Genomic DNA, 21,449 nt, shown 5'->3' with positions numbered 1-21,449 from the left:
AGTTTCAATCCATTTTGAAGACTGCAGTCCTTGACCTTCTGCAGCAAGCGTTTCAGGTCCTCCTCAGTTTCAGCGAGCAGGGTTGTGTCATCTGCATAATGCAGGTTGTTGACGATTCTTCCACCAATCTTTTTATGGTTAGAAGTTAACAAAATTGAATTGGTAAATTTTTATTTTTATCTTCTTTTCTAAAATTGATTTTAATAAAAATTTATAGAGACTTTGGATTTCCATTCATTCATTGTTTACACACTTTCTTCACTGTCCACCCCTCCTCCTCCCCATTACCTTTGCTCTTTGAAAAGTAAAAATAAAAAATCTTTCATTGTTATACAATGCCTCATCCCAACCCCCACTATGTACCTCTCATTCTGGACTCTTGTCATGACAATAATACCTAATCATATATTCCTCCTAAACAGTTCTCTCTCTCATCTGCTTCAATGCTGTATACATTATTTATCCCCTCTTAGTAAGGTTATTTTAAAGCTTAAATTCTATAATATTTATTCAACACAGTCTGATCCGAAGGAGGAACTTGCTACCAACTCTAGCAGATTAGAAGGGTTACTGTTGCTAGTAGGTGCTGTTGAGTAGACTCCACCTCACGGTGATTATGTGTACATCTGACTGAAACCTGGCCTGCACCAAACTCACAATGAGCTTAAGCCCTTGGCTGCTTTCACTGTGTGAATTCATCTCCTTATGGCTGTTCCTTTCCTTCTCTGACATCCTATTTGTCTAACCATGTCTTTTTCCCAGGGCTATCCCTTCCTGAAGACATGCCCAAAGTAGAAGAGAAGATGTCTCGTCATCCTTGCCTCTAAGGAACACTCTGGCTGCACTATTTCCAACACAGATTTGCTTGTTCTTTTGGCAGTTCATGGTATAACCAACACTTTTTACCAACACCGCAACTGAAAGGTATCAATTCTTCTTCAGTCTTCCTGATTCGTTGTCCAACTTTAATATGCTTTTGAAGCAATTTAAAATGCAATGGGTGCGTCAAGTGCACCTTAATCTTTAAACCAGTATCCTTTCTTTTTGGCATTTAAAAAGATATTTTGATCTTCTTTACTGCGGCTACCACAAGTGTTGTTTGAAGGACCAACTAATATGAAATCCTTGACATCTTCACTATTTTTTCCCATTTATCATGATGATGCCTAAGAGACAAAGACATTGATAGTGCTTATGTGTGAAGAAAGAACGCACCTCCCTCCACAGTTCTGTTATTGCAATATTTGCTCTAGACAAAGATTAGAAACAGACACAAGGAATTTTACACACTATTTTTCTGTAGAGTGTTGAGAAAAATTCCGTTACCAAGTCTACGCTTTACGACTACTGGTCTTTCTTCCCTGCCCCCAACTTTTGCATTCCAGACACCTATAATTATTAATGAATCTTGGTTGAATGCTTGATCTATTTCTGACTGCAAAAAATGGTAGAAATAATTTCTTTTCTCCTCTTTGGCTCTGGTTGTTGGTGCATATATCTGAATGATAGTGGTATTAACTGGACTTCCATGTATGAGTATGAATATTATAACATGGATATTATCCTGTCACAACATTGTATTCAAGATCAACTTTTTTCACTATGAATGTGATCCCGTTTTTCTCATCATTTCATCTCTGGCACAGCAGACAGTGTAATTGACTCCAAATGTTCTGTGCCTAGTATGTTTATACTTAAGCGTTCTATTTCTTTCTTAACAATGTTCAGTTTTCCTACCTTCATACTTCCCACCATGCAAAGTCATTTAACTGTGTGGATCACAACAAGTTGAGGCTCATTTTGAGAAGAATGGGAATTCTAGAATATTTGATTGTGCTCATGTGAAACCTATACTTGGACCAGAAAGCAGTGGTTAGGGCAGAACAGAGGAAACACTGAATGGTTCAAAATCAGGAAAAGAATGAATGACTCAGTGATGCATCTCGTCTCCATACCTTTTTCCAATCTATACACAGAACAGATAATTTGTGAGGCTGGACGTAATAAGGAGAAATGTGGCATTAGGATTGGAGGAAGTCTCATCAACCTACATTCTGCATATGACACAACCTTGCTCACAGAAACTAAGAAGGACCTGAAGTTTCTACTGCAGAAGTTAAAAGACTGCAGTCTTCGGTATGGATTGAAGCTCACCATCAAGAAGACAAAGATTTTCACCACTGGTCCAATTGGCAGCATCATGATAGATGGAGAAGAGATAGAGATTGTTAACAATTTCAGCTTGCTTGACTCCACAATCAACACTCTTGGCATCAGCAGTCAAGAAATCAAAAGATGAGTTGCTCTGGGGAAGGCGGTTGCCAGGATCCTCTCAAAAGTGCTGAAGAGCAACAATGACTGGAGAATGAGGTATGCCTGAGTGAGGCCATGGTCTTTCTAATTACTTGTTAAGCATCAGAGAGCTAGACAATGACCAAAGATGACAGAAGAAGAATTGATGCCTTTTTGCTGTGGTTCTAGAGAAGAGTATTAAACATATTATGGACTGCCAAAAGAACAATTAGGTTTTATCCTAGAGAGGGTGAAACCAGCTTGCTCCTTGGAGGCAAAGATTTTACAATGGAGATAAGTGTGTCAGAGACAGTGGGACTGGTTTAGGATAGAGCAGAGTTCAGAATTATTGTAGATAGGGTTGCTATGTGTTGCAGGTGATTAGAGGGCACATAACAATAACAAAAACACTGGGGGGAATGGAACACCAACTGTCTTAAGTGGAAAAAAGAGGGGGTTTGGCTTTTGTAATAATTCCATTCAGAAATGAATGGCGCAGCTATGTACGGTGTATAACATCACTAGCTATCCCTTTCTTCTGATCTCTGCATTGGTTCAGTGGTCAAAAGGCTTCTCTCCAGGGGGACAGGGATAGCTGCCAGAAGCTCCAGAGTTACAGTTTACCAGCCAAGAAACAGGGAGCAATGCTTCTTTCCAATAACTCCATTAAGCCAACCTCCCAAAAGACTGATGTGCCTTAAAAGCCATTACAATCTTAGGAATTATTAGGGAATTAATATAACAAACTTTTTGTGTGAAATATATGCATTGTGCCAAGAATATAGCATAAAACTCTGACGAATTCAAGTTAAAAAAAAGAAATAGGCTAAATAATGGTCAAGCAAAGGTAATTATCCTGACAAGATGTGAAGGGAACTTAATCTGAGGACGTAAAGTAAGGTTAGACTCCAGTTTAAAAAAAATGAGAGCCTCCAACTTGTGCATACCAAATTGTATAGAAGAAAAATGGGAATAAGGTTGACATCTCGTCTATAGCTCTCAGTCCTTCGAGTAGACGGTCTCGCACATTTATAGGGCTTCTGTAAGAAGAAAGAATGTGCTTCCCTCCACATTTTTGTTCTAGCTAAATATCTTTTAGACAGATTTATTGTTTCTACTGCAAATTCACCTGCCATCATGACTTGAAAACCAGTTTACAAAGATCGACCTGCATTTACATTGGCTTTGTTCTTTTCTGCACTTCTTACTCCTCCTTCCTTTCCTTCTCCTCATCCTCCTCCTCCTTCTCCTCCTTCTTCACACATTTAGTTATTTAACTTTATTAATAACTTTATATTGGAGATTTTAATAGTACCTACAACACAGAACTTCTATGATAAATAATGTCATTAATTTGTACGGTGCATAACATAGTAGCTAGCACACAGTAAACACCTAATAAGTGGCAGGTGTTGCTATTACTGTATAGTAAATCTAAGGCCTTTGTAAAACATTTTCTAACTTCACTTAGATATTTATTTAACCAACAAAAAAAATAGAATGATTTTATTATAGTTGAACAAATTAAAATTGCAAGGAACTTAGTGGAAATATATTTATTCTAAAAATACAAACAAGACATTTCAATCATTTCTCAAACTAGATGATAAAACTGATTAGTTGTTGTTAGGTGCCGCTGAGTCAAGTATGACTCATAGCGACCCTATGAACAGAGGATCTGAAATCTTTTCTATCCTATGTCATCTTCGCACTTCCTGACACATGAGAACCCATTGCAGCAGTCACCATAACAATTTACCTGTTTGAGGGTGTTCCTTTCCTTCACCCACTCTCCACCCTTCCCAACATCATGTCCCTCTCCAAGGAATAGCACCTCCTAGCAATATGTCTAAAGTATTTGAGGCGAAGCCTCATCATTCCGGCCTCCAAAGAGCACTCTGGCTGCACTCACTCCAAAACATATCTGTTTGTTCTCTTGGCCGTCCACGGGATGTTCAGTGCTTTTCTCCAAAATCGCAGCTCAAAGGTGTCAGTTCTTTTACTGTCATCCTTATTTATTGTCCAAAATTTCAAAAGTAGGAAACAGTGAAGAAGGAATAGTAGTTGGAAAATAGAGGCTTGGCGATAGAAATGAGGCTGGAAATAGAATGATTGAATTTTGTATTTACAATGACTATTCCTTGGCGCTATTCCTTAGAAAGGGACATGATATTCGAAAAGGGTGGAAAGTCAGCAAATACCTCTTTTAAAGGCACAAACTACTACTTTACATATGGATTTCACGTAAAGGACTGCATAGGAATCTGATTTAGTACATTTGTGGAAGAAATCATTGAGGAAACTCGATATTGGCAGTCAAAACTAGGCTGGGGTGAATTGGGTCAGATTCTGAATTGTTGTTGTTGTTGATTGCCTTCGAGTTGAGCAAGACTCATAGCGACCCTATGAACAAAAAGACTTGAGGCCCCTTTACAACTATCAACATTTATCAAAGTTCATAGAGTTTCTGGAGGCAAGTTGTTTAGCAAGTGGATGCCACTCCTGTTAGCAAACCTGTCATAGTATGCTATTGTTGTTATGTGCCATTGAGTCTCCTATGATGCATAATGATACTGTGCAGCAGCTCTAAACCCTTCTCTGTCCTGAGCCAGTCTCACTAATGCTGACACACCAACCTCCATCACCTCAGTTATTGTATCAATCCGTCTCATTCAGGGTCTCTCTCTCCTGCGCTCTCCATCCACCCTTCTGTAAATGATGTCCTTCTCCAAGGACTGATCTCTTCTGGCCACAGGACCAAAGTAAGTGAGGTGGAGCTTCAAAATCCTAGCCTCCAAGGAAAGACTTTGTTTCACCCTCTCCAAGACAAATCTATTTGTTTTCTTTGCAGTCCATGGTATGTTCAAGACTCTTCTCCAGCACCACTTAGTTAGTCGTTGTCCAACTTTCTGAAACATAACAAGTAATTGAGGAAACTATGGCCTAGATTAGGTACAGCTTTGTATCTAGACTGACATCATTGCTCTTCAGCACTCTGGAGAGATCCATGACAGCAGATTTTCCCAATGCAATTTGTCTTTTTATTTCCTGACTCATGCAATTTCAAATTAAGGCTGAAAAAAATTTCAAGAAGTCCACAGAAACCAAGATAGGATCTTGGATCAATTCCATCTAAATTTCAAGATCATCTTAAGAATAGGTTTGAGGCACTGAACGCCAATGATCAAATACCAGGTGAGGTGTGGAATGATATCAAGAATGTCATCCATGAAGAAAGCAAACGATCATTATGAAAACAGATGAGAAAGAAAAAATAAAAATGAAAGTCATAGAAGACTCTAAAGATTACTCTGGAGCACTGAGAAGCAAAAACAGAAGGAAAACATCTTAAAGTAGAAGAGCTGAACAGAAGATATTGAAAGGGCAGCTTAGCGGCACAAAGCAAAGTATTATAATGGAATGTGCAGAGAGATGGAATTGGAGAATAAAAAGGGAAGAACTTTCTCTGAATTTCTCAAGCTGACAACTGAAAAACAAACTTAAGCCTCGTGTTGCAATAGTCAAAGATACTATGGCAATATACTGAATGGCCGAGAAAGCATCGAAAGAAGATGGAGGGAGTACACAGAATTACCGCACCAGAAAGAATTGATTGATAAAGGTGATGGAGAAAAGGGGGAAAAAAGTTCTCATAACTTCCCAAGCCCTACCAAATAGTTAAGGGAGCTATGGGGACTATGAGATGAGGGCTATGGGGTAAGAAGTTGTATTGTCAATGCAAAGTTGCACAGTTCTTATCTACCATCTGCTCCAGAGGAGAGAGGTGAGCAGTTTCCTCCCATGTGATTTATTGCCTCTGAAAACCCACTGGAAGGTCTTGATGGTACACAACACGGAATAACTTGATATCATTGTTGCTGCTGTTTGTCACCGAGTCAGAACTATTTTGGAGCTGATCCTCTAGTGGGATATCAGAGGCTCTAAATTGCATAGGAGGGAATTGCCCATCTTTCTTCTGTAAACCAAAAGGTGGACTTGAACAGTGTGCCTTCAGATCGGCAACACAATCCCTTTCAACTATGCCACAAGGCTCCCTTTTTAAGAGAACTGGTTGAAAAAAAATAACTTTAGGTCATGTAAATTTTGCTAGAAAAAATTTATAAGTATGCAACCCAATTAATAGATGGAAACTAGTAGTAGTCATGATAAACTGGTTAATGTTAGAACAAGTAAACAGAACTTTAGAGTGCACGTAAAATTAAGACTTATTTTTTTATGCACTGTGTATGTTCATGGAAAATTTTAATTCAGGGACTTAATCTGATTTAAAGCTATTATATTAAATGTTTTGGGAGTAAGAATGGCATCCACTTCCTAAAACACATTCATTTAGAAATTATGAACTTTGAGAAACAATAGTTACAGAAAGACTTCATGTCTTTTGTTCACAGGGTAGCTATGAGTGGAGCTCGACTTGACAGCAATCAACAACAACAACAACAACAACAACGACATACTAAATCTTAGTTGCCATGGAGAGAAAAGAAGTGCAATGAACGGTCTTACACTGGCAGTATGTAATCACTGTGTAGTGACCCAAAACACTCCTAACTATAATCACTGGCCAGTCTTGCCACCTGGCTCAGGGAGTACAGTTCAAAAAAAAAAAATCTATCTCTATCTCTATCTCTATCTCTATCTCTATCTCTATCTCTATCTCTATATCTATCTATATCTATCTATATCTATATCTATCTATATCTATATCTATCGTCAACTTCCATTACCACTTGTGGATTAGGTTATATCCCTTAAAATTGTATATTGTCAATCTTTCTATGCTGATGATTTTAAACACAGTTAGTAAGGTGTTGTCTTTCAGACACTAATGAGACAAGATATAGAAGAGATTAAGCAAGCAAGTGAAGAAGCAGAGATGTGAGATATAAGATTCTGAGATATATAAAGATTTCCCGGGATTAGACGTTCTAGCCAGGACTACCCTCCAGAGTCCACACACAAATAAATCTCCCCTTCAGCTGGCATCCCGATTTCAGGGTAAGGACTTGCAATGCAAAGGTATGTTCCAGTCCACCAGCTGTACCATAGGAGAAAGATGGGAGGTTTCTCATGGCATTTACTGCATCTGGAAGCCCACCAGAAGATAAGCAACAAGTCAGTTCTGACTCGAAGGCACACAACAACAGTAATGAGCTTCCCAAAGGCTAAAAAACAAGTTTCTGTTTGCTAAAACTGACCATTTGTAAGATTTATTTTATAACAGCATTGGATAATTAAAGTATTTCTGCAGTAGTTCCATGATTTTTGTTCAAGATGTACTCATAGAAGATTATATTTTTACCTTATAATAGCATCGATATGCAAAGTAAGAATTTTCAACAATCTCAATCTTTAATTAAGCAAGATGGAACCAGAATTTTTTCAGCAATAATTTTTTTTTATTGGCTTGCTAACAAAGTTCATCTACATTGTGTTTCACACTGTTCTTCATTCACATTGTGTTTCATACAATCATTCTCATGCATTATGGCTTACAAAACTAATCACCATTGGATCTTACCCATCATTGCCTTATGTTTTTGCTTGGATCCTTCCCATTTCCTTCCCGAACCCCTCCTCCACTCACCAAACTGTGTAAGCCTGTGTTTTCTCCCCTCCCCATCCTCTGCCCTCATCCCTTTAAGTTTTCATATGTGTTTTATTAGTTACCCTTCTATTTTTACAATAATGGTCCTATGCAATATTTGTCCTTATGAGACTGCATTAGTTCACACAGCATAATGCTCTCCAAACCCTCCCAAATTACATAGTATTTTTTGAAATTTTTGTTCCTGAATGATTCAGTTTTCCATTGTATGAATGTACCACAATATCTCAATTCATTCAGTTGTGTTTTGACATTTGGTCTGTTTGCATGCTCTTGGGAAGGTGAATAATGCTACTATGAACATTGGTGTACAAATCTCGGTTTGTGTCACAGTTCTAATTTCCTTGGGATATATTCCTAGTAGTGGAATAGATAGATCATATGGAATTTCTATGTTAGAATCTTTGAGGAAATTCCAACCAGTCTTCCCGAGTGGTTGCACCATTTTACAATCCCATTGACAGTGTATGGGAGTTTCCATCTCTCTACATCCTCTCTCTAACATTTATTGCTTGCTACCCTACTAAACTTTGCCACTGCTACTTTGCAGGGGTGAGATGGTATCTCATTGTGGCTTTGATTTGCACCTCTCTTATTGTCAGTAATTTTGAGCATTTCTTCATGTGTCTGTTGGTCATCTGAATGTCTTCCTCTGTGAAAAGTCTTTTCATGTTGTTTTCCCATTTTGTAATTGGGTTATCAGTCTTTCTCTTCTGGAGGTCCAGGAGTATTCTGTAAACTTTTGTTATGAGACCATTGTCTGATGCTATTGCCCAATGTTTGTTTCAAGTCACTACTCTTTCTTTTCACCCTGTTGAGAAAAGTTTTTGATGAGCACAGAGATTTAATCTTTAGAAAGTTTTATTCATCAATTTTATCCTCTCCAGATTATGCATCTCTGGCTTTGTTTGACAGTATCCTTATACCATAGGCTAGGCCTTCTAAGCTTTGTCCTAGTTTACATCTGATGAACTTTATGGTTTGGGGCTTTACTCCCAGGTCTCTGATCTATCTTGAGTTGCTTTTGTGTATGGTATGAGATGTGGTTCCTGTTTCAGCTTTCTGCAGGTGGTAGTCTAGTTTTGCCAGCACCATTTGTTGAAGAGGTTGTCATTTCCACATTTGATAGGTTTTATTTCCATGTCAAATATCATTTGACCCTAGATAGATGGGTCCATTTCTGGGTTCTAAATTCTGTCCCACTTGTCTTTGTGCCTGTTACTGTACAAGTGCCATGGTATTTTGGTTACTATCACTGAGTTGTACGTTTTGTGATGAGGGAGTGCTTTGCCTCCCACTTAATTTTTCTTGTTCAGAAGTGCTTTACTTATTTGGAGTCTCTTTCCACTCAAAATAAACTTTACAATTTCCCCTTCAATCTGCTTGAAAATGAATATGGTATCTGTCCAGGGATTGCATTGAACATGCAGATTGTTTCTGGTAAGATTGTCATTTTCACAATATTGAGTCTTCTTACCCATGAACAAGGCAGTTTTCCATTTATTTAGGTCTTCTATTGTGTTTTGCAGAATTGTTCTGTAGTTTTCTTTGTACAGGCCTTTTGTGTCTCTAGTTATGTTCATTCTCAAGTATCTCAATTTGTGTTTGACTATTGTAAATGTTATTGCTGTAGAAGTTTCCTTTTCTTTGTTACTGTAAAGGAATAATATTGATTTTTGGATCTTGATTTTGTTTCCTTCCACCCTACTAAATTGGTCTACTAGCTCAAACAGGTTTTCAGTTGTGTCGTAGGTGTTCTCTGTGTACACTATTATATCATGGAGTTGAGCTCATGTTCTTATAATTTTCTTTCTTCTAGAGGCTGTAGGACTAGATTGTTATTATTTTTCTATTTGATGAAGGTGTTAAGGTAGATCATTAATTTTGCCTTTTAAATTTTTTTATTTTTAAAATGTATATTTATCTTGTATATCTTTTATTTGTATTTATATTCTTATTATTTTTTATTTTATATTGGTTTACTTACAAAGTTCATATACGTTGTTTTCACACAGATCTTTCCCCTTTCCTTTAACCACTCCTCTGTGCACACATCAAATTGTGTGACCCTATAATTAAGTCTTCATCTCCCCACCTTGTAGCCTCATACTTGTTCTACAATAATGGTCTTATACAGTATTTGTCTTTATGAGACTGAGTTAGCTCACTTTATGTGTTTGCCTATTTCTGTGAACTGGCTACTGAAGACTGCCTTAGCTGCTTCCGAGAGGTTTTGGCATATTTTTATCATCATTTGTCTTGAGGAACTTTTTTATTTCATTCTTTATCTCTTCTATAATGGGTTATAGAGTTGTGTTCTCTTGTTGTTGTTATGTGCCATTGAATCACCTTTCACTCATAGTGATTGTATCTACGCTAACTCTGAAACATGCTTTATCCTGACACAACCTCATCATCTCTGACAGACCTAATGCCACTTCTCCAGTCATTGAGTCAATCCATCTCATCAAGGATCTTCCTCTTCTGTGCTGTCCCTCTACCTTTCCAAGCATGATGTCCCTCTCCAAGGACTGGTCCCTCCTGAACATGTGCCCAAAGTTTGTAAGACAAAGTCTGAAAACCCTTCCCTCCATGGAACAGCCTGGTTTCACTCTCTCCAGGGCAGATCTGTTTGTTCTCTTGGTGGTCTATGGCATGTTGAACACTCTTCTTTAGCACCACAACTAAAAGGCATCGATTCTTCTTATATCATGCTTAGGTATTTTCCAGCTCTCAGATGCATAGCAAGTAATTGTGAATTACTGCCTGGATCAGGTGAATCTAACTCTCCAAACTGACATCGCACTCCTAGCAGGATGTTATTTACTCCCACATTGGTGGTTTTATAAGCTTCACCCTCTTTAGATTAATTTCTATATTGATGACATTGTGGTCTGAGAAGATAATTGAGTAATTTCAATGCTTTTAATTTTTTGAGACTTGCTTTGTTTGCTAATATGGTATCAATTCTAGAAAACGTGTCATGTGCCCTTGAGAAGAATGTGAATTGAATTATAGTTGGGTGCAGTACACAGCATATATCCACAAGGTCAAGTTGGCTGAATGCATAATTTATATTTTCTCCATGTTTGTTAAGTTCCTTTTGAATTGGCCTATCCTTTGGTGACAGTAGCTTGTTAAAGTCTCCTAAAAGTAGTGTGATGCTAATTCTTTCTTTAATCTTGTTAACAGTTGTTTTATGTATTTATATTAGAATTTTAGACAAATAAGATACATTGAAGAAGAAATTATTATTAAAAAACAAAGAAACCTCCTATAATATGATAATTTGGAAAATTATGGACGAAGCCTATTCATATTGCAAAATATGCTAAGCCATGTTCTGAAACATCAGAGAACGTATAACTGAAAAGTTCAGCTGCAAAAAGAGGTGGATCAAATGAACCATCTTTGTAGAATTCAGGAATAAAGCTGGCATCATTCAAGAAGAATTTTTAGGGAGTGTTAATGTCTAAAGCATGGACGATGCCCCAGGGTTTGATATTGTCATACTACCCAAAACTGTGATATTTGTGACTGAAGGGAACGTATATGTAAATAAATAAATATTGGTGGATTTATGGAAGTCTACATTGAGTAGGGAATACTAGTTGATTTAAAATTAAGAACAGAATGCATCAGGGTTGTATTCTTTCTCCATATGTATTCAGTCCGGAGGTTCTTGTTGTTATGTGCTGTCCAGTCACCTGCAACTCTTAGCGACCCTATGGACAACAGCTCTAAACCCTGCTCCAGACTCTTACCTCCGCTTCTAATGGTGTAACAGTTTGAAGCTCTCAGCTCATGTAGGTTTGTAGTTCAACATGGCTGCTCCTTTCATGGTGATCAGGTTTCCTCACTGGTGGTGGTAAGAGATCTCGCCTTCTGCTTCTGAATTGCTCAATATCAAGAGTAGCCAATTACTTTATGAATTAATAGATAGGCTGATGTTTTTGCTATTTTTATGTGCCATTAAGTTGCTGGTGACTTATAGTGACCCTATGTACAACAGCCCTAAACCCTGTTCTATCCTGTGCCAATACTAATGTCTTTGATACACCAACCCCCATTATCCCAGTCACTGAATCAATCCATCTCATTGACCTCTTCCTCTCTTGTGCTGTCCCTCCATCCTCACAAGCATGATGTCTCTTTCCAAGGACTGGACTGGTCTCTTCTTGCAAAATGCCCAAAATATGTCAGATGGGGCTCCAGAATCCTTGACTCCAGGAAGCAGTCTGGTTTTATCCTCTCTAAGAGCAGTGGCCTAGCAGACAGAAAGCCAAGATCTCAAGCCAAAGGTGGGTGACTACTCTGCAGCTCTCAGGCCTGCCTTTAGTTGTTTTTGGCGAAACATTCTTCTAGGTTGTGTAACCCTGGTATGTCCACTTGCTGTACAGAGGTAACTCGTGGTTGCTGTGAAGCCAAACACTGTGACACTGATGAGTCAAATGCGAGAATGGTTACCCATGGCGGACAGTGTTTGGTGAAGCTCCCTGATTAAAACAAGATTGGAAGCAGGAGTGGAATCCATTTCCATAATAGCTTGCCTCTGGAAATCCTATGAACCTGGAGAGAGGACGAAGTTATATGGGAGGTGTCCAGGACTTTCGTTCATAGAGTTGCTATGAGTTGCCTGTGATTCGATGGCACTTAACAACAACAACTAGGACAAACCTGTTTGTTCCCCTAGCAGTCCATGGTATATTTAATAGTCTTCTCCAGCACCACAGCTCAAAGGTATCTATTCTCCTTTTATCATCCCTAGTCATTGTCCAGCTGTCTGATGCATAACACTTAATTCAGAAGACTATGGCCTGGATCAGGTGCACCTCAGCCTTCAGACTTAATCATTGCTCTTCAGTACTTTGGAGAGGTCCACACAGCAGGCTTTCCTAGTGCAATTTGTCTTTTAATTTCCTGGCTTCTGGTACCAAGAGTTTTGATTGTGAAGCCAAGCAAACCAAAGCTGTTAACAATCTCAATCTCTTTACCATCTATCATGATGCTGCCATCCATAGGCTAACATGATCGATTAGGAAGTCCTGCCCATCTACATATCAAAGACAAATGAAGGCTAGGAAAGTCATATTGGAAAATAAACTCCACAGCACCTAACAACAGCAAGTGTTGGCAGAGAGAGGCTAAGGTTGATAGTATCTCCATGGGCAAACAGAGAGAGTATCATGTCACAGAAAATTATCCTTAAGCTTTGTAACCTAATGAAATTTCTTCTGTTAGATTTAGACTTTTTCTGGGACACATGGACATCTTATTTATTCAACATCTCCATTCTAAAATAGAAATGTGCTTTCTGTGCCTGTGGGGTGGGTTTTTTAAAAAATTTTAAAATAAAGTTACTGTTATATAATGGTTTACTTACAAAGTTTGTAAACAATGTTTTTCACACCACATCTCTCCAATTTTCTTTGCACACTCCTCCCTCAAACCATTAAATTGTGTGAACTGAATAAAGCCACACCTCCACCCCATCCTCACTGCTGTGCTCGTGCCTTCCCCTTGGATCCTATGCCTATGTTTTTGTTGTTAGGTGCCATCAAGTCATGTATGACCGATAGAGATCTATGCACAGTAGATCTGAACCCTGTCCTGTCCCGTGCCATCCGCACACTTCCTGACACACTAGAGCCCAATGAAGCTGTATCTGTGTCAGTCCACCTGGTTGAGGGTCTTCCTTTCTTTCACATACCCTCTGTCTTACTGAGTGTCATGTGCATTTCCAAGGAATAGCTCCTTCTAGTACCATATCTGAAGTTTGAAATATGTGAGGCAGAACTCTATCACCTATGCCTCCAACGAGCATTGTGGCTACAGTTTGCCAAGAATGTTCGTTTGCTCTTTTGGCACTCCATGGCATCATCAGTACTCTTCTCTGACACCGCAGGTCAAAGGCATCAGTTCTTCCATCATCCTTATTTATTTTCCAGCTCTCAGGTTTATAATCCTCAAACTTAGTCCTCAAACTGAAAATGTCAGTTTGAAGAGTAAGGTTCATTTGTGCCTGGATGCTACTGTACTTTGAAAGCAGCAATCTTGTTTTCCAGTTGCACAGATCAACAGATATAGGGAAATCTCTCCTTAGTTAGATTATTTAAAATACATTATTGAGTCTCTTTGACTTGATTTTTAGATGAGATTTTTGGACATAGAGTTGATAACAAAATAGAGAAAGACTTCAGGGAATGTTGGGAATATAAAAAGAGTATTTTGTAAATAAGGATATAAATTTTATGAGACCTAGAGGCTGTAGGGTTGACTGGACGGCACCTAAAAATAATAACAACAACAACATAAAGAGAGCTACATTGACCTAGGGACAGAAAATTATGCTACCAAGCCCAAGTTGGGTGATTTTAATCTGTGGCCCTCAGGCCTGGTTCACATGGATTTTTCTATGAAACATTCTTCTCTAGGTGGTATAGCACTGGTCTATGCATTGCTGTACAGAGGTATCTCGTGGTTACTGTGATGCTAAACACTGTGACACATGTGCCAAATGTGATAATGGTTACTCATGGTGGACAGTGTTTGTTGGAGCTTCCCAATTAAAACAAGCTTGGAAGCAGGAGTGGCATCCACTTCTGAAATGGCTTGCCTCCGGAAACTCTATGAAAAATTCTCAGGTCTTTCATTCATAGGGTCACTCTGAGCCGTCTATGACTCTCGGCACCCAACAAGAACAACAACAGAAGCTGGAATGGGAAAGTTATATGTTGACTGTTTTCCTCCAAAGCGAATGCTGAAAGCTTCATTTTTAGTACTTATTAATGTGACTTTATGTGGAAAAACTATCATTACAAATGTCATCAAATTAAAATGAGATTATAATGGATTATCCTGTAAAATCTGTTGTTGTCTAGTTTATTTCAACTCATAACTACCTTAATATCTGGTGTACTTATGAGAGAGATATAGAAACAAAGAATACACAGAGGGGGAGAGGATAGGTAATAATGATAGAAATTGAAATAATGGCACTTTAAGACAAAGAACACTAAGAATGTTAGCAATCACCAAAAACTAGGACAGAAGTATGAAACAAATTCTCCCTTAGTGCCTCTAGAAACTGTGAGAGAATAAATTTCTGTAGTTTTAACAACCTAGTTTTTAATTATTTCTTACAAAGCAGTGCAAAACTAATACAGATGGGAATATGATGCAATAAAATGAAAATGTAAATCTAGACAGAAGACCTTACTTTTAGCTTGTTCCACTTCCTTACAACCCATGCAAAAGCTAGTTTACATGCTGAGAGCTTAACTCCTCTTATATACAAATGGAGATATTTTCTATGTCAACTTGCAAGATTATATAAAAGTTAAGTAATATCTGAGTTATATTGAATGTTGCAAATGTATCAGTAGAAGTTGAGAGTCTGTAAAGATGAATTTGTGATGAAGTAAGTTTGGGAAATCCTACATGCATGACTCTTCTTCAGGATACTCACACCACATGTTTTACATAAAAGGCACAAAGAAGTCTTGCAATTTGGAATCTATTTAGCCTTATTTATTCCACCCTTCTGCAAATTCCTTAAACCATAGAACACTTTCTTTTAAATACATCAATTAACATTTTGTAGATACTAATATTCTTTGGAACACACTTTTGGAAGCACTACATTATTCCATTGCAAAATGGTATGGCTTTTGGAGACATACACTTGAAGATTATTTATATGAGAAAAAATGGACAGTACATGGGAAATGTGTAGAAATTGTAGGTCATTGTAGAGGTTTTCTTGCTTTTGTTCCTCACATATATGATTTCTACTGAATGGAACTGAATGTAAATGTAGTAACAGAGTTTATAAGATGCATACTCCACCTCCAAGTACAGAAGAAAAAGAATTTCACCTGCTTCCAGAAGAACAGTAGGAAGAAAACACGTATTTACTGAGACTTCTACATGTTCTGGGCCCCATGACAGAAAATTTTATAAATACTCTCTCATTTACTTAAAATCTTTACAAATTTTAGGCTAGTAACATATGTGAGAATTATGCAAAAAAAGATATTTACTTTAGTAACAAAACAAGTTACATCATATATTGGCATTTTTATTGGGATAGAACCTAGAATATGTACATAGCAATCTAATCCAGATTCCAGATCATCTATATTTTATATTTCTAAGACTGCCGTGGGCAATAAAAAGGATGACTATCTAATGATTCAGAAAACATTAAAAAAATGGAATACATGAAGCCACTGTACCAAAATGAATTGAATGACACTGAAACATTTCAGAAAATAGCATATTATCAGGAGTCAATGGTAACAAAAGAAGAACATCAAATGTCACTGAAGACATTGACAAAAAATAAGGCCCCAGGAATTGATGTGGTACGAACTGACATATTTTTAATAACAGATTCAACCCTGGATATGCCAGTCTATGCCAAGAAATTTGGAGGACAGCTGCCTGGCCAATTGAACAGAAGAGATTTATGTTTGTTCCCATTCCCAATAAAGGTGATCCAACAGAATGTGGAAATTATCAAACAATAGCATTAATATCACATGTAAGCAAAATACTGCTGAAGATCATGATAGAATGGCTAGAACTGTACATAGAAAGAGAACTGCAGGAGTTTAAGCTGGGTTTAGATGAGCCACCGTACCAGAAATATCTTTGTTGATGACAGACAGATTCTGGTTGAAAGCATAGAATATCAGAAGGATGTCTATTTGTACTTCATTGACCATGCAAAGGCATTAGACTGTGTGGATCATAACAACTTTTGGCTAACATTGAGAAGAATGGGAATTTCAGGACACTTAATAGTACTCATGCAAAACCTTATACCTACATCAAGAAACAGTTGTGTAAATAGAGCAAGAGAGCACTGAATGCTTTAAAATTAGGAAATGTGTGTTTCAGGGTTGTATCTTTTCACATTACCTATTCAGTCTGTGTGCTGAGAAGTTTATCTGAGAAGCTGGACTCAAATGAAAAAGAATGTGGCATCATGACTGAAGGAAGTCTTACCAATAACCTTTGTTATGCAGATGATACATTGTTTGCTGAAAGTAAGAAAGACTTGAAACACTGCTGAAGAAAATCAAAGACTGCAGCTTTCAATAAGAATTGCACCTCAACATCAAGAAAACAAAAATCCTAACCATTAGACCAATAGGCAACATCATAATGTTGTTGTTGTTAAATGCCGTTAAGTCATAGACTACTCATAGCAAATCTATGAATCAAAAACCTGAACACTTGTATAACTTTCATTGTTTCTCCAAGTTCATAGAGTAGAAGGAGAAAATATTGAGACTGTCAACAACTTCATCTTACTTGTATCCACAATCAGTACACTTGGTACTGGCAGTCAGGAGATCATGAGACATATTGCACTGGGAAAGTCTGTAGTCAGAGACTCCCCCAAATTATTGAGGAGCAACGATATCAGTTTGAGAACTAAGGTGCACCTAATTCAGGCTGTGATCTTTCAGTCATTTGCTGTGTACCTAGAGCTGGACAACAAATAAGGATGATAGAAGAAACTATTATGTCTTTAAGTTGCCATATGGTAGAAGAGTGCTGAATGTCCTATGGACTGTCAAGAGAACAGACAACTATGTCTTAGAGAAGTGGTAGCCAGAGTACTCCTTGGAGGCAAAGAAAAACAAAGCTTAATCTTACATATTCTGGACATGTTTCTAGGAGAAGTTACTCCTTAAGACATTATACTTGGGAAGGTGGAGAGATGATGAAATGAAAGAGGACAACCCTCAAGAAGATTGTCCATTGAGTGCAGCAATGGGTTTGCGGATGTAATATTGTAATATTGTAATGTTGAGGATGTAATATTGTAATGGTACAATATAGGACAGGGTTCAGATCTGTTGTTCATAGGGTGGCCATGAGCCATACTCAATTTGACAATACCTAACAAAATCAACAACATCATAAAATTACTGATGAGTTAATTCATTTATTGTCATATTAATGAGATGATAGAGATGAATATATGTACATAGTGCCTGACTTCTTAGAGCTTGATTCTAGAGGTAAGACAATCCAGAAACACAGAAATCAGTATAAATATATTGAAAGAAATTATGGGGGCATGGGTGATTTAACGATAGAATTTCCACTTTCTACATGGATAGGCCACATTCTATTTCTAACCAATGAATTTCATGCACAAATATCACTCATCTTTCAGTAGAGGTTTACATGTTGCTTTGACCAAAATCGGGATTTTTTTTGTTTTTTTTATTGTTTTTGGGGTTTTTCTTGTGTGTGTGTGTGTGTGTGTGTGTGTTCTGTCAAATCAGATCTAACAGGAGGAGATTGTCCCTCCTTCTCCAGCAGATCATCTGGTGGATTCAGTCAGTGCACCTCTGGGATTATGGTGCAACTTCTTGCCCCTAAGCCACCAGAGCTCCCCTACCATAATCAGGTTTAAGTGGAGATTTTAGACTTAAGCTGACTAGAAAAAAATTGCTGGTGATCTGTTTTTCCAAACACAACCAATAATGAAACCTTGTCGGTTACAAATCATCTGACCAATCACACTGTGTTTCATTTTTTATGAACAGTAATCATGGGCTGGGACCAATTCTATAACAATTAATGTCAACAATAATGTGATAAATAATGGAGAACCATTAAACAGGAAATAGAACTATTAAGGTCTTAATGGAATTATATGGTCAGGACAATTGAGAGAAATGAAGAAAGTATCAAGCCAAAGAATAGAAACCAAACTTATCACCATGCAGGCAATTACACCACAAAGTGATGCTTTGAGAAAGAACAGAACTGTTCCACAACATTTATAATAATGTCCTATAGTTTTTATAACTCTAATATTAAGCCACTCCATATTTTTACCACAAAAAACCTGCCAATCTTTCTGTTAGAATTCCATTGTTTTAACCACCGTGTTTCCAGAACTTTTCTAAGAAAGCACCAGTTAGATAAAAATCTCAAGAGCAAGTGACCTGTAAATGGTTTTATGTAGTGGTACATTTAGTATCAAGGCCTACTTTGACTGCCATAGAGTAATTAAAACCCACTGACATTGAATGTCTTCCAACTCATAACAAGCCTCTATTGGGTTTTTGAGGCTGTAAATATTTATGAGAAGAGACTGCGAATCTTTTTTCCCCTCAGAACAGCTGGTGGATTAAAACTGAAAACCTTTGTGGTTAGCAACACCACACTCACACCCTAAGTCACCAATGCTCCTCACAGAGAAATGACAGATAAGAGAAATCAGATGAGCTAGACAGTTGAGAGAATAGAGGATGCAGATAATGTGGGCATTTCATAGGACATTGTAAGTAGTGAGTTATGAAGAAAAGATATGCCATGATTTGACATATTTACAAGTATCTTTTGCACAGAGATACAGCTGTTGTTGTTATTACATATCACCAAGGCAAAAACCAAGCCATATCTTACCTTATAGTAGGTTTTCAGAGGCAGCAAAGTGCACAAGAGGACATTATCTAGCTTTCTCCCGTGGAGCAGCTGATGATTCAAACCCTATTCCTCTGGGTTGGCAATGCAACTCCTTGCCACTGAGCCACCGTACTGTACAGCAGTGAAGGAGAAAATTATGGAAGTAGGTAAACTAATTTGTGGGTCATCAATCCAGATTTATTCATCTCTATCAACCCAAGGAAGAGATGATATTGATTTAGTCTCTGAGAATACAATGGTGAGTTGTGAGAGATGTGAGGATATTTTGAGCACAGAGCTTGATAAACTGGATGATGGATGGGTGGTGGTAGGAAAAAAAAAAAATTGAGTCGTGAAGGAGCATGAGATTTGAGACTGATTGTACAGAAAGATGAAATCTTTTTAGATGAGTGGGAAGAGAAAGAAATTTTGCTTGTGTTGAGGGGGAGGGAAAATCAAAAGTGTGTTTTGGAACAACTTAAGTTAAATATGCCTTTTTACATTCAAATGGAAATGTTAAGTAGACAGTTGGATATACTAATGTGATGTTCAGAGTAAAGTCTGGGCTTGGGGCCATGTATTTGTAAATGTTATTTAAATTCCTACAACTAGATGAGATCATCCAAGAATTGGGTTAAGACGGAGAAGAGAAGAAGAAAAAGACCAAGTATTGGGATACATAGGTGGCCTAATGGACAGAGACTATCCTTCCCAAACCAGAGGCTCAAGGTTTGGATCCATCAGTTGCTCTGAGAGAGAAGCATGTTATGTACGGTATCTGAAAACCCACTGAAGAGTCAACTACAAGTAAGTTCTGATATAATAACAGAGAGAGAGAGGAGGGCGAGAGACATACTCAGTCTTATTTGAGTTACAGTGGTTTGTCTATTTAATGAACCCTTTCAAAGAACCAATTCCTAGTTTTGTTGAAGGATTTTTCTGTTTCTATCCCACTGATATAAGCCATTATTGTTTGAATTTATGTTCTTCCAGAGTCTGTGAGAATAGTCCATTGTTCTTTTTCTATTTACTGTGATTGTTATTGTTAGCTATTGTCAAGTTGAGTACGACCCATAGGGAACCTATGAACAACAGATCTGAACCTTACCCTGTCCTGTGCCATCCTCACACTTTCTAACACACTGAAGCCCATTGCTACAGTTATTGTCAGTTCATCTCATTAAGGGTCTTTCTTTCTTTCATCAACCCTCCACCTTCCCAAGCATGATATCTCTCTCCAAGAATAGCCCCTTCTAGCAAAATGCCTAAAGTATGTAAACTGAGGCTTTATCATCTTTACCTCCGAGAAGAACTCTGACTGCACTTTCTCCAAACATGTTTTTCTATTTGCTGGAGGTGTTGTATTTAGCAGTTCATTTTATTCCTTTTTTCTTTTTCTAAGTGTTTGCTTATTGCTATAAACTGACGCCTTAGGACTGCCTTAGCTGTATCCCAGAGGTTTTGATAGAATGTACTTTCATTCTGATTCTTTTTAAGGAACTTTTTTTATATAACCCAGTCGTTCTCAAGCAAGGTGCTATTTTGCTTCGCCTTGAGTATTCTTTTCCCCCCTCTGTCCTCTTGTTGTTAATGTCTATCTTCATGACACAGTAGTCTGAAAAGATACTTTGTATTATTTCAATGATTTTTTTCTTTTTTAATTTGTTGAGGCTGTACCATGTGCACTTGAAAATAAATTGAGTTTTTGTTGGGTGAAGTATCCTGTATATGTCTATGAGGTCAGTTTTGCTGATTGTATTGTTTTCTTCTTCTGCATTTTTGTTGAGTTTCTTGTGAGTTAACTTGTCTTAATGACAGTGGTATGTTGAAGTCTCCCACTACTATTGTGGTATTGGCTATTTCTTTCTTCAAGTCTGTTAACAGTTGTTTTATGTGTTTTTCATGTCTACCATTAATGACATAGATGTTAACTAGGGTATATCCACTTCATCTATTATGCCTTTAAATCATTATGTAGTGCCCTTCCTTATTCCTTTGGTGGCTTTCATCCTGAAGTCTATTTTATCAGAGATTAGTATTGCCACTTCAGCTTTCCTATGTATGCTATTTGTTGGCATATTTATTCTCA

Source organism: Elephantulus edwardii, unplaced genomic scaffold, assembly GCF_000299155.1.
Source record: "Elephantulus edwardii isolate Elephantulus edwardi_28Jun2011 unplaced genomic scaffold, EleEdw1.0 scaffold00079, whole genome shotgun sequence".
Classification (NCBI taxonomy): domain Eukaryota; kingdom Metazoa; phylum Chordata; class Mammalia; order Macroscelidea; family Macroscelididae; genus Elephantulus; species Elephantulus edwardii.
Note: the sequence above shows the minus strand (reverse complement) of the source record.